The sequence below is a fragment of the Dreissena polymorpha genome, chromosome 5 (genome assembly GCF_020536995.1).
Source record: "Dreissena polymorpha isolate Duluth1 chromosome 5, UMN_Dpol_1.0, whole genome shotgun sequence".
NCBI classification, from domain to species: Eukaryota; Metazoa; Mollusca; class Bivalvia; order Myida; family Dreissenidae; genus Dreissena; species Dreissena polymorpha.
This window is the reverse complement of record NC_068359.1, coordinates 113,780,238-113,798,644: the sequence shown is the minus strand read 5'-3', so window position 1 is coordinate 113,798,644 and position 18,407 is coordinate 113,780,238.

Below are 18,407 nucleotides of genomic sequence, written 5' to 3'. Positions count from 1 at the left end.
AAATGATTTATTCTTAAATCTTAAGATATTGACACAAACTGCAAGAAAAATATATTTTATGCGCTAAAGATATTTGCAAATGTATTCAATAAATTTAGATATTTGCACAAATAAAGTTTTTAACGGTGTGTTTACATTTGGGTTTAGCCCGTGTTTAAATCACTGTCAACCCCGTTGATCCTGCACCCTGATTTTGCTAATATGAGGGTACATTCTGTGTAAAATGTACAAAAATACCTTAAGCGGCACTTAAAACATGGGTGCATTTATATATTGGATATAAATAGGTACCTTTTACAAACATGGTATGAGTTTTCAATATTTTAAAAATAGTTTACTGTGTATAATACAAAATATCGATATCAACAATTACTTTCTGATATCCAATAATACAATTTGATTTGAAAGAGCTTTTTCTGATAACAAAATATATATCAATTTTGATGTATAAAAAGAAATGAAATCATTGATATAAAAAGGGAGTTCATGATATCGAACATTTCAAATCGAGAAGATATAAAAAATATCAAGAAATCAATTTTTTACGTCAGAGATTCATCACTTTTTATTTTCAGACTTTGAACTATCGATATCTTAAAATCAATTGAAGGTATTAAAAAAGATTTTGTGTAATAAAAAAAATAAACACGATTTCTTGATATCCTTGTAGAATGTGCTTTTTCGTGTAAATGAAGGTCGCCGAGACAAAGTTATACATTCCTGGTTATGGAAGATCCAGTAAAACAATTTTTGACGAGTATTGTTTAAATGCAACATACTATTTACTTGAATAATGTCTTTAAAAATATACATACTCCGTATAACTATATATGTGTTTAATTCTTATATTATGCATAAACACGGAATACGGAACTGTTCGCTTATTCATCATCCTTGAATTAATTTAGTTTTCTTTAACTACTTACACTTTTTATTAGTATTGTTGTTAATTAGCTTATATCAAATATGTTTTATTTGAATGTGGAATAAGGAACAATGACAGGAACAAACTTACTATCCATGCGTCAGCGGTGTTTGCAGATAATTACAATGTATTGGGTAGTCCCTTCATATGATTCATATCCGTCGTCTACGCATCGATAAATGAACATTTATCAGGCTTGATATAAGAAGCAGAAGCAATGTCGAACCCGTTAATGTGATAAGTTTTGTAAGGGTCAGGATTAATCAACTAGAAGTATCGTTACTTTGGAAATAGAATAAAACATAACAATGTGAGAAAAAAAATCACACAACCATAAATATATAAGTTTATCTCCATTTTTTAGTTACTCGCAACACTTAAATATAAACATAATTTAAATAAAATATTATTATACTTAAGAAATATGGGAAAATACTATAAACGTCCTAAACATGAAAATATAAGACAGTTACTTAAACGCTTGATATTAGTTTTATATTTAAGGCAATTATCTATGTATGGTATTGACATACACACACACACACACAGACATATATATATAGATCTATATGAGTAAAATGTAATTATATATATATAATTAAATATATTTAATAATTATATATATATATGTCAACGTAAGCCGTCCTATTTTCAACTTTCTAATTATTTTTCGTGTGAAAATAGCACCATACGATAGACATATTCAAATTCACTTATCATTTAGTACATTAATTTAGTGTGAATGCATATTAGAAGCAATTTAAAAGAGCCCTGGCGTTTGCAAAAGCATAATAATTATAACACTGTCAGCAACAGACGATGCATTAATGGAGGTCTACTTCCGTACGGGGTACATCATCCGCTATAATGTCAAAGTTTTGTCTCAAATGCAATAACTTTATTTAAAAAAAATCTTCCTATACCATAAATATCAGACAATAACATGTGAATGCCCTTACCGAGGTGTCGACACACTTTAGAGTATGGCACATTAGCGCTCTACTCAAGCGGTGGAAAATAATCGTGACGGAAGATATTGGGCAACATGACCCGGACACTCATAATTATAACATAAACGTGATCGAGTGATTAGTCTATTACCACCTCTCGCCTGGATGACGGTCGCTCTGTCCACTTCAACACGTCGTTAGAACGAGAGCGCCGAGGGCGTCGAAATTCTATTTGCAAGATACAGAGAAGTTTCTGCTGAAGTTAATCTTAATTGATTAGTTGTCTGAATGAAAATGTAAAAGGCTATCAAAAAGATTTTGTTTGAAGAACAAGACTATTGCCAAGCAATAAAAATCCCCTACCTCGCATCAAGCATGAAGAACTACTCATTCTTTAAGTACGGCCAGCTTTTGTGGTAGAATTTTTGAGTCATCTACTTTTGATGTATGTATTGGTTGTCATTTCACTACAATTTGACAAGTGTTTTATTCAGAACTATATAATTGGACCGTTAAACATCTCTGTTCTTCATTAACAATTATGTACAGAGATCGTGAGCTCGATCATTTTTAAAGCTGAAAGACTCATATTTATATATTAACAAATTCTTTTTTTTTTGCACGAAACGGACTCAAACTTTCATTTAAGTCGCGCTGTGGGAAAACGGGAGTTAATGCATGTGCGCAAAATGTCGCCCCCAGCTTAGCTGTCCATTTCGCTCAGGCTAATTAAGGACAGCATTTTCCGCCATAATAGGATTTTCGTAAAGAAGTGACATATATTCCCATATGGCTTTCTGTAAAATTACAGAAACACCGTATATAGTGACAACGCGTTCCTGTCTTAGTACTTCTCTGTGATAGTGAAATGTAAAGTATCATTTTGAACGATAGAGCTGATATTTATCACCAATGTAAAACATTGTCATATGGATGAAGTGCAGACAACAAAGGGCATCATTTGTGGCATTTGTCATATTTGAACATTATTTAAAACCACCAATTGTTTTGTTTTGTGTTTTATCGCAATTAAATGACAACGAGATAAATTATACGTTTCGGATATGCCTCGAAATTTCAAGATTGATGCAGATAGAAGCTAATGGGATAGTATTGGGTAATAAACAATATAAGATGTTTTATTGTCGATACAAATACTAGCAAGTAACATTTTTGAGAGCGAAACACAATTTATCTCATGTAATTTACACCCTTATGTATTGTTTTAATATTTTTTAACTAGGACGGACTCATTTCATAATTGCAACGTTATTCTTAAAGAGAAAAAGTTAAGGGGGTTGTCGGAAATTGATTGTCGGTATATTAGGACATGACTTGGCAACATTTGAGTATTTCACTTTCTGGCATGCCTACGATCCCTTGCGTCATCCCTCATCCCACAGTCCTGAACCGGGAAAGCTATTCAATGGTTCTCGACCGATAAACGTCAAACGTTAGGGGGATTTAGTTACCATGTGGGCTTCCATTGCGGTAAATGTAGACTTTGTTATCAAGGGTACCTGCAGTTAGTATGGAGACAAATACTTGTATAAATCTGTGTTTTTTTAATATCTTTTAAAAGGGTTAACTTGACAGTCAAAGGCATCAGTAATACAGACAATGTCTTTTAAGACAAACATAACATAGACAAACTATTTTAATAAGTGTGCGTTTGCTTTTGTTCTTGTTTGTATTTTGTATTATGTTTTGTTATAATTCATAGATAAAGGACTAAGTGCCATAAAAAGGTTTCGCTTCCGCCGGGGAAGCTGCAGGTGCACTGTGTCTATATGTGTGTCTTCATGCACAATATCTTTCTATCCGCAAACGTACATTTTATGTTATAAATCAAACTGTATGTCCTTAGGAATTATTTTAACAAACGATAGTTTATTAAAACAGAATATTCCGTTACTATGTTTGTTCAAGTTTGATTCTGATATCTCGATAAAATAAAGCATCGCCGTACTAAGTGAGGTTAATCTAAGTATGTTCGATATGTTTATTAATGCATGGCGTGCCATCTTAGTTGTTGCACTACTGGTAAATACAAACGCATTGGGCAGTGGTCGCCTTAGTTTATTCGGCAGGATAAAGTAATGTAACATGTAACGTATCATCAACAACTATTTCATTAGTTAATTAAAACACACAATACTTTATCAATGTTGCATTAACAACCTGCTTTCAAATCAAATCGTATTTATACCTATATGTATCTTTATTATTTGTTTTTGATTATTTATTTTGCAGCATTATACTTTTTAATTATTTTGCAGTACTATCCTTTTTTATGAAGACACTGACTACGTATCATATACAAATGCACATTTAGGGATAACTATTTTAAATTTTACATAGCCATCTAACCTTACCCATGTTAACGCGTGGCAGGTCTGAGGTAAAATAAAAAGTTAAGAAAATTATTACATTCGAAGAACATTTTATTAAGGCATATATTATCAATAGAAAAAAATATCGAAAAGAATGCATTTTGACATTTAGTTTGAAAAGAAAGTATACTTTTTAATTGATATCCTTTGATTTTAGTTAATTATGTACGTACGGTTTTGACATATGTAACATTTCGTAACGCTGTCAAAAATACAATTCTACTTTCTGTTTTCTATATATTAAATTGAAATATTATATTACACGTTTGTTCATTTACTACCATTAACTTGAGTGAATGTGAAAGCAAATTTGTAGAGCATTGGCATACACAAATGCATCTTGATTTTAACTCTATGAGCGTAAGGCGCTGAATTCATGAAGGTATATTTCTATTCGGGATACATCAGCCGATAGAGATGTCAACAATCGTTAGGCTTAAATGCAAATATGTTACACATAGAGAATACTAGGTTAGCGTTGAATACAGAGAAGTTTATGTTGCGAGGCTTAGAACGCCGGGAGCTCGAGCCTTGGCGAGCGCTTTCGGTGTTCGAGCCGAGCAACATAAACTTCTCTGTATTCAACGCTAATCCTAGTATTCTATTTATCCCATTTGATTTTTTTTCAACGTGACATTTAACATAAATAGATCTAATAACCTTAACAATAATTTTAATTCATTCTTAAAAGCGCTTAAAATCTAACGAATGTAACCATGCGTAGTGATATAAATGTATTTGTTCTGGTACGCAAAATAGTCTGTAAAAAATTCACACACAAACTGTAAAACGATTAAAAATATCACCATATGCCTCGATTCAATTTTACGCAGCATGCGAATTGTAACACATTACGACCGCGAAAAGAAGATTTTACTTTACTATAATTCATTTTATTTTCGAAAGAAAATGATCAAAATCTAATATGACGGCGATTGCTCCTAACAAAATGATGTCGATTTGTCAACATACATGTACAAAGCACCATCGGCGACCTTGACAATTTCGACGAGTAAACAGACAATTGCAGCGACTGACACTTTATTTGACTTAATATACAGGGCAATATGTTTTCCGACTTCGGACTACGAATTTAAGGAAGCGCAGAACGTGTCAATGTTATGGGTATGCCGTGTGCGATCCGATACATCAATGGCGTCCATGTTAAAATCATTTCCCCGATAACAGGGAACGAAAAAAGAACAAACAAAAACAAAAACACGTTCGAACTAGTATCTTCCCTTTAATTATCCTTTAAAATCCATCTAATAATCCATTTAACTCAATAATTGACGATTTTGCATCTAGGGTCTTTAATATTTATTTTAGCATAGTTAAATAAAGACCCTTATGCCATCCAATCACTATATTCAAATGAGTTTATGAACTCAATAAACTTTCTTCTTCGTCACACGCTACGTCATGTACTCTATGTACATTACTGCTATTAAAATGAACCGGAGCAGTTTATCAAATAATAGCCGTTGGTAAACTCGGTTGCATTTGCAGATTTCTGCATACAATATAAAGAAGTGAAACTCCAGCTGCTGGAGCAGTATTGAATTCTCATTAAAACAATTAGTTGGTCCTTTATTTAAGGCAAGTGACCGATTGCCCAAACAGTACAAAACAGCACAATACAGCACAATACAAACCAACATAAACACAAAATATGAATAAAGCTGGGGTCACAGCCTTGGAACGGTCGATGCAAAGCATAGGGGGTTTAAACCGGTTATAGAGCGCTCAACCTCACACTTGGCCAAGCAATATTCATAATACATAAAATAATAATAAAAACACAATACCGCAACCAGCCTCTGAAGGCTGAAAATATAACAACATCGAATATATGTACGGGGATACACGCTACTGCATCCACGCAGCACACATCAAACTGTTGTGCAATGCAATATAAAGAAGTGAAACTCCAGCTGCTGGAGCAGTATTGAATTCTCATTAAAAACAATTAGTTGGTCCTTTATTTAAGGCAAGTGACCGATTGCCCAAACAGTACAAAACAGCACAATATAGCACAATACAAACCAATATAAACACAAAATATGAATAAAGCTGGGGTCACCGCCTTGGAACGGTCAATGCTAAGCATTGGGGGTTTAAACCGGTTATAGAGCGCTCAACCTCACACTTGGCCAAGCAATATTCGTAATACATAAAATAATAATAAAAACACAATACCGCCACTAGCCTCTGAAGGCTGAAAATATAACAACATCGAAGATATGTACGGGGATACACGCTACTGCATCCGCGCAGCACACATCAAACTGTTCTGCAATGCAATATAAAGAAGTGAAACTCCAGCTGCTGGAGCAGTATTGAATTCTCATTAAAAACAATTAGTTGGTCCTTCATTTAAGGCAAGTGACCGATTGTCCAAACAGTACAAAACAGCACAATACGAACCAACATAAACACAAACTATGAATAAAGCTGGGGTCACCGCATTTGAACGGTCAATGCAACGCATTGGGGGTTTAAACCGGTTATAGAGCGCTCAACCTCACACTTTGCCAAGCAATATTCATAATACATAAAATAATAATAAAAACACAATACCGCCACCAGCCTCTGAAGGTTGAAAATATAACAACATCGAAGATATGTACGGAGATACACGCTACTGCGTCCACGCAGCGCACATCAAACTGTTGTGCAATGCAATATAAAGAAGTGAAAAAATACAAACATAATTATGTTTAAATTTGCACAATCTTTTATTTGTCTTTGGTTAGTGCCCTTATTGTACAATAAAATAATGTAATATATAAATACGCAAAGAATGGAAAACATTCCATTAGTGATTACACAACAGATAAATGAGTGGATAATACCCGTGTACAAAATGGGACGTTCCGAATTCCAGTGTGGTGCTAATTTTACCATCTTATACAACACAGCTCTATGCCTAACGTGAATTAAATCGGAAAGAAAATATTGCCGATTATTTATGAATTTTGCGATATTTGTATGGCTTGTTGTACATTCTTAAATGTCAAAAGTATAATTATGCAGGGATTATAAACAATGCACATTACACGAAATAAGGAAAATGTGATAAATTGACAATTCAAATATGTCGATATACAGTACATGTACATGTGAAATAAGTCGCGTTTATAACTAATCGTCAAAAAAATTGGGGAAAATGACGCAATAAGTATGTCATTTTATGACGCCATCAATCAGCTGATCATTATACGGATGGCGAAAAATTATGTCATATGACTAGATTTATAGGTTGAAGGTCGTATAATTTTGAAGCTAAAGTTTTCTCGACTTCATTTCTTATGAAAAAATCATTCAGTGGTAAAGTAAAAAGTAGTCCGTGCACGCGACAGATATATCCCACAAGATTGAATACAGGCTAGTATATTCGATAAGGCGTTATACCGTCGATGTCGCGTTGAAAATGGGATAAAAATGATTCTTCTTAAACGATGATTATCCGATAAATACAAGTGAATGTCCTTAACGAGGTGTCGCAGTACTTTAAGAATGGCACATTTGCACTCTCTCCTCAGTCTTGAAATGAGTATGCTTAGTGCTCCAAAGTGTAGGCGGCCAAAAACTTGTGCTCTCATATTTTGGATTATTTTGAGAATACCAGAGACAGAAAAATGTGATTTTTGTCAGTGATACTCATTAATGTTTTACGGATGCAATACTTAATTTATCTTTAAAAAAAGATAATGTTATAAGTAGATTATTAGTAGAAACAATTTGATCTGTGTGAATATTTGGGAATATCTTTTAAACGGATCAATATTTTTTCTATGATGAACACTTTCTCATCGGATTAACATACTTACAATCACAATGTGTCTGATAAGATATAATAGAGACCAATTACTTCTTTTAGCTGCAGTATCGAGAAATCATACAATACCAAACAAAGGAACGTAAACCATTTAAAGCAAGACAATCTTTAGAATTATAGAGGTGCCTGAGGTGGTAGGGATCAAGAGTGACGTGTATGGGACACAAATAGTACTTTAAAAATTCTACAAATTTTAACATCACATATTCCAACTATAATTGAAAAAACGCAGCACACAAAACATTTCAGATGCAAACTTAAACAATCTCTCACACCTAAAGAAATGCAATACACTAAATGGTCTAAATGAAAAAAATACATTGCCTTACATTGAACTGTCATTCTGTTGTCAGAAACAAAGATGTTTTGATTGGTCAATGTCTGAGAGACAAAAAAATCGACTTTGCCGTATTCACAGAAACCTGGTTTTCAGATGAAAAGCAGCACCAAATAGATACCTAAGACTTAAATCAAAATGGTTACACAATGATTACTGTAAATCGTTCAAAAAGAATAGGCGGCGGAGTGGCTTTAACTTGTCGGACTGGGGTTACTGTACGAAAAGTGTCAAGTAGGGCCACAACAAATTGATGATGTGTTATACGGATTTTAGCCAACCAAAAATTAAGCGTGCGAGCGAGATAAAAATAAATTTACTTTTATTCCATTTTTTTTAAATCGCAGGCGAGCGAAAAGCGAAAAATAAAACAAAAACAAATATTGTTGATATTAATTGATACTATATTTTAACAAAGCACATACATTGGTATACATATATTGGTATAATTTGAGTGCAAAATAGACTAGCATACATTCTAGTATAATGACTATAGTACTATTATATATATTTATAACAATAGCAGTACAACATTAATGTTTTAATCAAATCAATTTTAACAAGCAAATTTGTTGAATTGATATTCCCCTCCAATATAATTCTGGACACAAACGTTTTCTGGACGGATGGACAACGCCAACGTGCATCATCCTCTTATCAATATATATATACTCATACCAAGTTTCAATAAAATCCGTCAAAGCACGTCCAAGATATGGCTCCGGACACACAAAAAGCATTTTTTAAGATACAAAAGGCCATAAATCCGTTATTATCCAATGGTGTACAATGCCATTTGGCGTGAATCATCCTCTTATCTATATATATATATAATCATACCAAGTTTCAATGAAATCCGCCAAAGCTCTTTCAAGATATGGCTCCTGGCATAAAAATGAATTATTTCAAGATACAAAGGGCAATAACTCCGTCATTAACAGATGGTGTACAATGCCATTAGGCGTGCATCATCCTCTTATCCATATATACTCATACCAAGTTTCAATGAAATCCGCCAAAGCACTTTCAAGATATGGCTCCGGACACAAAAAAGAATTATTTCAGGATACAAAGGGCCATAACTCCGTTATTAGCAGATGGTGTACAATGCAATTTGGAATGCATCGTCCTCTTATCCATATATATACTCATACCACGTTTCAATGAAATCCGCCAAAGCATTTCCAATATATGGCTCTAGACACAAAAGTGCCGGTCGGAAGGACGGAGACAGACGGACAACGCCAAAAACAATATCCCTCCGGCTATGGCGGGGGATAAAAAAACAACATACTTTTCCAAGAAACATGCAATCACGAATGACTATAATCAGCTTAAATCTTAAGGCAAAACAAATAAAATCTGTAGAAATAGCAGTTAAACTGGTAAAAACTAAACACTTATATTTTTAAAATTAAAGCATTTGCTGTTTTATCCAATCCATGATTTTTCATTTTCAATCACAACATGTCAACACTAATACATCACTAGTCATCATATGAACATAATTTTGCTTTGGTGTCATTTTCACACCAACAACAAAGTAGGAATGGTTGAATGCCTGAATGAGTTCACTTGACTTTTTCCTTTTTTACAAACTTCTTCGCGCCCGAAGTTTTTGCCTCTTCCAGAAAGTCGACAAGACACACAAATTGGTCTGACTATGGAGTATTTTAAATACAAATTTGCAACATATGCATCGTTGTCATAAAAAAACTGTCAGGAGTTCCACAGTGGATGCATCCCGATGAAGATGCTGCTGCGAGGAACAAAGCACGGAAATCATCAGTAATGCGATGATTGATTGCAACTGGCGGAAAAATTACGTTTCCATTAACATCTTTCGCGGACACAACGAGGCTGACGGACGCCGCCATTCTTTTACCATAAACCAATCAATATCGGAAAAGGTTATAACAGTCTATATCGTAAAATACGTAGGCTAAATTAAACTAAATCATTGAACGAATATGTGCGGAGCACAAATTGTTGCTGCGAGCGCAAAATAAAAATTAAAATCTTTTTATTTCGTTTTACGATTGTTATGTGCGGAAAATCCATCGAACATTTAATCAATTTGTTGTGGCCTAGTAATACCCAGACATTTGAACATCGTATATGGCAATTGATTCTCAAAAAAAATAAAATTAAAGTAATTGGCGTTTACAGACCACAATCATAAGGGAATGAACATCAATTTTCGACATAATATTTCGAATTCATGGAGCAAATTGTTCCCAACTACTCAAATCTTATGATTTTTGGAGATTTTTACTTGCACGTCAACAACACTAACAGTGTTGTGACTGAATTTAAGAATTCTATTGTAGCAATGGGGTTGGAACAACATGTAAATTTCAGCAAATACACAGAGGGAAATACACTCGACCCTGTAATCTCTGAGGCTACAAATGATATTGAAATCAATTCGTGTGAACCAGGCCCTTTCTTTTCGGACAATTGTGTAGTTAAAGTCGTTACCAAAGTACAAACAGAAAATATAAAGAGTCAAACAATAGCATTTCGAAATTTTTAAAACATAGACCACTCAGCATTTACTAACGACATCAATGAAATGTCAATTACAGCAGACAAAGTAGATACTTTTGTAGAGAAATTTGAAGATGAAATCTGTAGAATTCTTGATAATTACGCTCCATACATTGAGAAAAACAAAATGTGTCGTGCACCAAAACCATGGTTAAATGAAAACATTCTCGAACTTAAACGCAAAACACGCAAACTGGAACGCATGAGGAGTACCAAACCAATATGAACTTTTCAAAAATGCCAGAAATAAATACACTTTCGAGTTGAATTTAGAGAAGCAAAGATCGCTTAGTCAAAAAGTAAATGTTTTTCAATGAGATTCTAAAAATCTCTACAAGTTTGTCTCAGAATGTACAGAAAAGAATACTGATAACCCTATGTCCGAAGGTGAAAGTCACACCGTGATAGCTTAAAATTTTGCCGATCACTTCCTGGATAAAATTAACAAAATTCGAGATGCTCTTGCAAGTTTCGAAAAATTCACACCCAATCACAAGGAAGTACCGTGTTTCGGTATGTTCGAGGAGCTCAACCAAGATGAAGTGAAAAAGATCATCAATCATCTTCAAACAAAATCATGCGAACTAGATGCATTGCCAACAAGAGTACTAAAATAATTTTTAAACGAGTTACTTCCGTTCGTGACAATCTTGGTTAATCTCTCTCTGAGTCAAGGAGTTTTTTCTTCAAAATTTAAACTGGCAATAGTTAGACCAATTCTTAAGAAAATTGGACTAGACCTGAGTTGTGCCAACTATAGACCAGTGAGCAACTTATCATTTCTATCGAAAGTGATTGAAAAGGCTGCTCTGTTTAGAAACAAAATATATGTAAATGAAGACAATCACCTTAAAAAAAAATCAGTCCAAAAAAGTCAGCCTAAAGACAATTCCATTCTTGTGAATCTGCTTTACTTAGGCTAGTCAATGATATACTTGAAGGTGTGGAGAAACAAAAGGTTACAGCACTTATCGCCATTGATCTGAGTGCTGCCTTCGATACAGTCGATCATGACATTCTACTAGACGTGTTGCAAAAACAATACGGTGCATGTGGTACGACACTAAACTGGATAGACTCTTATCTTCGTTCAAGAAGCTGTCGTATAAGTGTTAATTCAGCTTTATAGTCGGCACGTACTTTGGAGTGAAGTGTCCCCCAGGGTGGTTGTCATGGTACATGGCTCTACCTGACGTACGCTGGAACATTGTTTGATGTCGTTCCTCCATCCATCACAGTCTACGGTTTTTAGACGACCACACCGCAAACAAGCGATTCAAACCTACATCTTTTTATGTTGAAAGATCTGCCATTTAATAACTTGAACGTTGCATCAAAAACGGAATTCATCAAGTTCGGTAGTAGACCCCAATTAAGTAAATGTCAATCTAAAGAAATAGATATTGCTGGTGACTCGGCCGACAGAAATATGACAGTTCAAAAGATGCTTTGTATGAACTACACTGGCTACCAGTAAAGGCCAGGATAACATTCAAATTACTGACTTTCATGTATAACTGTTCTGTTAGTCACGCACTAAAATACCTTACAGAACTTTTAACAAAAAAAGTACCAGCACGAAACCTACGATCTACCGTCTCGTTTGACGGATGTTATGCTGTGAAAGGAGAAAAAACTTTCATGGACAAGAGTTCTGAGTTGTTGGTCCAAAACTGTGGAATGACCTACCATAAAGCATCCAGACTTCTGTCTCAATAGACATTTTCAAAAGGAATTTGAAAATATTTCTCTTCAGAGACTTTTTCAACCTATTTTAATTTGAATACCTGTGATTTTAAAAGTAATCGAGACTCAGTTGTACTGGCTTATTTATCCATCAACCAGGACTCGGAGGACGCTTAGCCAATCTAGTTGTGTCTTGTTGTAACGCTGTAATTTTAACCTTCAAGTTGTGTCTTGAAGTCCCACTTGGTCAGCCTATTTGTGACTTGTAGTCACAATAGTTCAAATGCGGTCAAACTCCAAAAAGTGACCGTAAGTGTGACAGGTGACCGGTAGCTGTGGAATCCGACAGCCTGAGTACAGACATATCCTTTCACGTATCCTTTCAGTTAATGAACAACAGTGTCTTTATTTTTTCCAAATATTTGCTCATAATATCATTAGAAATATTGTCTTAACCCTGTTTGTATCAATTTATTACATAATATTTTAGTTTCAGTGTGTTTTAATATTGTAGCCGGTATTGTATTGTTTAAGTTTCTTACAGCTATATTTTTTATTTATATCACACAATTTTAGATTATTAATCCTTTAATTAATGCTGCATAATAGTATCAATCATTCTTATTTTTTATCAATTTTATGTACATATATATGTTTTGTACAACGCCATTGAATATAATTATACAAATAGGCGTTTCATCAAATAAGCAAGTTTTAAGTTTCAAGTTTCTTGAAAGAATCGTGACAGAAAACATTGGGTAACATGACCCCGGCGCTCATACGTATTATATAAATTGTCCGAGTGATTATTGTATTCATACGATATAATAATAAACATCTCGCTTGGATGACGATCGTTCCGCCAACTTTACAATAACGTAGTTAGAAACACTCGACTGGGTACAAAACATGTAACACAAAAAATGGCGTGGTCGACCGGTAAGCGCTGTGGCGGATACACGAGCTTCTCACCTTTATGACCCGGTTTCAGTTCAGTTTCGATCAAACCATAATATGTATCGTGAAATGAATCCTTCACTAATTAAGAATCTCGTAAATAAGCAACGCAGTATATCGAGTTGAATTCCGGATTGCAATTGAATTACCCTATTAACATTACATGCACAGCTATTGTGCTCTTGTTAGACATGTTTAGTCCAGAAAAGAGAGTGAAACTCCAGCTGCTGGGGCAGTATTGCATTCTTCTTATATACAATGTGTTAGTCCTCTGTAAATGTAACAACTTTGAAGACGTGTAAGGGGATTCACGTTACTGCATCGGCGCAGCACACATCAAAATGTTGTGGAATTCAATATAAAGGAGTGAAACTCCAGCTGCTGGAGCAGTATTGCATTATTTTTATATACAATCTGTTGATCCTATATAAAAATAACAATACCGCTACCAGCCTCTGAAGGCTAAACATGTAAAAACTTCGAAGATGTGTAAGGGGATTTACGTTACTGCATCGACGCAGCACACATCAAACTTATGTGGAATTCAATATAAAGGCGTGAAACTCCAGCTGCTGGATCAGTATAGCATTCTTTTTAATATACAGTTTGTCGGTCTTTAAAAACAAAAGGACATGGAATTGCATTAGTCTAGTTCTGGAAAATATGGGCTTAATGTATGTGCGCTCCTATGGAATAAGAAATGAAGTTTCATCTAAACGGAAATTAAGTTAAAGTAGAACGTGTCGGACCGATAAGGCATATTTTAGGAATAAAACCGCTAACGAATTCCGTTGTGAATATTTTTTGTAGAAGGTCATTACGTTTACGACAAGAGGCCTTTATATTTTAATTACAGACAAGATCACTAGCTTTGCAAGATATCAACATTTTTACTTAATTCAGAATTTCTTTAGCTGATATTTTTCAGTTAAATCATGATTTGTTATGGAATTCAGGACACTTATTGTAATTAGGTAATTAAGAAACGATAATTTAATGTTCAGTTTTTACAAAACTTTGAGCATATTATGTAAGAAATATCATTTAATGTGGTTGTTATTAGAGAGTTACGGTGGCATAAAGGGGACATAGGCAATATTTTATTTAACAGTCTCTATGACGTGCGCACGTCATAGCTATGACGTGCGCACGTCATACAGTTGCATAAAGGGGGCATAGGCAATATTTTATTTGACAGTCTATATGACGTGCGCACGTCGTAGCTATGACGTGCGCACGTCGTAGTTATGACGTGCGCACGTCAAGGCTATGACGTGCGCACGCGATAGCTATGACGTGCGCACGCCATATTTATGACGTGCGCACGTCATAACTATGACGTGCGCACGTCATAGAAATAGTTAAATAATATAACATAGGAAATATTTTGTTTAACTATTTCTATGACGTGCGCACGTCATAGTTATGACGTGCGCACGTCATAACTATGGCATGCGCACGTCAAAGCTATGACGTGGGCACGTCATAACTATGACGTGCGCACGTCATATCTATCGCGTGCGCACGTCATAGCTACGACGTGCGCACGTCATAGCCTTGACGTGCGCACGTCATAACTATGACGTGCGCACGTCATAGAAAATAGTTAAATAAAATATTTCCTATGTCCCCTTTATGCCGCCGTAGAGAGTGCCTTATGTATTTGTATGTGTATCTATTTCTTTTACTCGTACCACGAACAATATTATTTGCCCTATAAAACGATCCGCAAATGTATGGACACTTCAAACAAATACATGGGTATTTAAATGACGTCCCAAATGTAAGCAAGACACAATTTTATAATACAGTATGACGAAATGTTTTTCTGTAATTACGTTAATGTTGGAGTATGAAGGGTACCCGGTAAGTAAAAGTTGTTACACGGCCTCTTACTGACCCCGCAAGGTGTGAAACAGGATAGAGAATTACATTGTGCTGATCTTTGTTCTCGATCAATTTTAATTAACTGACCCTGTATCACATTGTAAGGAGTCATTAAAGTGGATGTGCACGATTTTGTCAAATATTTATGAATTAATACAAAATGTGTAAAATAAAACTAAATAAACATAAACATTTGTATTTCAATATAAAATAAATTTTAAGTTAAGAAGAACATGTGTCGAAAAATGCGAAATAAGCCAGATATTTAATTCTGAAATCAAAAATGTCTGTCGAGTTCGCCAGCATGTATATCATGCATGCACGATGTGAATCTAAATTTAGTTTTACGGATCATTTTAATTTCCTGCAACGATATCTGTTCATTCGACACACGAACACTTACTTCGATCCTAATAAAAAGACGAATGCTTCGGTGCTTAGGAGAATATGTACGAAATATCTTCGTCACAATCGGCTCAGGGCGCTGATTTGTCTTTGTTGCATTTTATAAAATTCGTCTTCAATTTTTAATTTTGCTTGCCTATGTTGTGTTTTTTTAACATATTTTTATCAATATATTACAATTTATCGCATATTAAAATCGCGCATACAGCTATAAGAAGCTGTGTAACTAATAGTGTATATAGGCAATCAAGAACTTGCTTTTAATGAAGAACCACCGCATTATTAATATAAATTCACGTTTGATAGTGATTGATAATTTGTTTGGAGTTTCGTTGTTCATACAGTCGATCAAACTTCTTTTGAATAAACCATGTTTATTTCGCAAAGTTTTAAATCAGTGTATATATATTCTAATTTTCTTTCATAATATCGACATGGTTTCCCAAACTGGTTTTGAGCACGTGTTTAATGTATTTCAACTGCATATCTCTCGATGTTGTCGTAGAAATATTTGCCAACGAGACTGTTTATAAGCATTCAGATAAGAAAACAAATTGACGATGATTATCTGGTAATTACGCAGTCATTTAATCTCAAGGTTTCGATAATTCTATTATTTCATTAAGCAGCTTTTAAGAAGCTTTTCAAATACAACGGAAATAGAGGATAAACATTAATAACTTATGTTCGGAAATAGAGGATAAACATTAATAACTTATTTTCGTGAATGCAAATGTCAATATCATTGGCGTGCCTAGACCGATTTTATTTATTAAACGCACCACGGGGTGGGTTGGGGATCCTTGGGCTTGCTCCCCCGGAACAAAATGTACAACTTGGAACGTAGTTGATTATCTGGCTATATAACACTTAATGGCTTTGCAATGAAAAGCTTTTTAGATGAATGATAGTTTTTGATACACAACGGATAAATATTTTATTATGATTTTAATGGTCATACGGCGACGGATTATTGCATTTTTCGTGTATTTAATCGTTTGATTTTATACCTTAAGTGTGCGTATGTGCGTAGGTGCGAAGTACAACCCTATTTGCATCACAGCGGAAGCACAGCTGATTTTGACAGATAGACAGACATACAGAATGTTTTATTTACATAAACTTTACAGTATTTTTTGTTATTTACAAATAGTTCTACCTATCTTTATGTCAATTTATGAAAATTGCATTGTAGTTTAAATGTACACTATTGTTAATAAATAGTACAACATGGCAGTAGGCGGCCTATTAGACGCATCGCTGTGGAATAGAAAACTTACTTCATAAGAGGTTAGTCCTTTGCATATTTTACAGATGACATATTTTGGAAACTTTGATATATTATTGAACAGAGCAAATAATAAATTCTGAACCTGTGCTTACTAAATATATTTTCACAGTAACACGTCAAGAACATTATGAACAATATAAACAATATCGACCTACAATTTTGCCGAGATCAGTTTGTTCATCACGTTGCTCTACACTGACTTCAGGGCTCTGATAATCTGTACCTAACAGATCCTTCAGAAATCAAATCAAGCAGTGTTATCTGCTGTCTCCTTTGTTGTTTGCGCTGTGCATTGGCTCGCTAAAGAGAAACAACTAGGAGACCCACATGGATATTCGCAAAGTCAATGGATGATCTTTATTTTGCGAATGCTATGGTACGTAAGACCATTAAACGCCATGACATCCAGATAAAGACAAACACCTTGAAAACCTCGGAAAGGAAATTGGACTTAAGACTGAGCCAGTTTTCACCATCAACAGCAGTGCAATAGAAAACAATAACTTTGCTTTAGTTGATAGCAAAAAGACCATTTGTGACACGGGTCTTCATTAAAAGTGTGTTGGCGATCTTGCTCATTAATATCAGTTCTTTGGGTTAACATAAGCCAGCTGCCATAAGTTAAATGTTTCAGTGAAGGTGCACCAGACTGATCCTTACAATGAATTGGTCAAAACAATAGCAAGTCCTAGCGCTCCATCGGAGAAAAATAATCAATTTTTATCAACAGAAGTTAAAAGGCATGCTAACGGTTACCATATTAAGTGAATCGATGAGAAAAAGATCTTCAGAATTCCCACGTTAAGTATGTAAGTATGTAAGTGTAGACAGATGTGAAGATACTCATGGCGCGTCAGTTGCCAAGTTTGTACAAATTACATGATTACCCAGTGCACGTCAACTCCTCATTTGCTGGCTTTAATGCTACACCGGTAATCACAAATGGATAATACTGCAGTGGCTGAACCTTAAACCTTGCACACGTAGATGGCATAATTATGATGTTCACGCACAGCCATATTTAAACATGTTATGCAAGACGGTTAACAAGCAGTATGTTATAATCGTTAACTTCTAGGCAAGTTGAAGGTTTCGAGTTAAGATTTGCATTAGCCTCGTTTACTTTTTATATTACAATCACATATACCATTAATAAATAAGTAATATTTACATGAAACTTAAAAT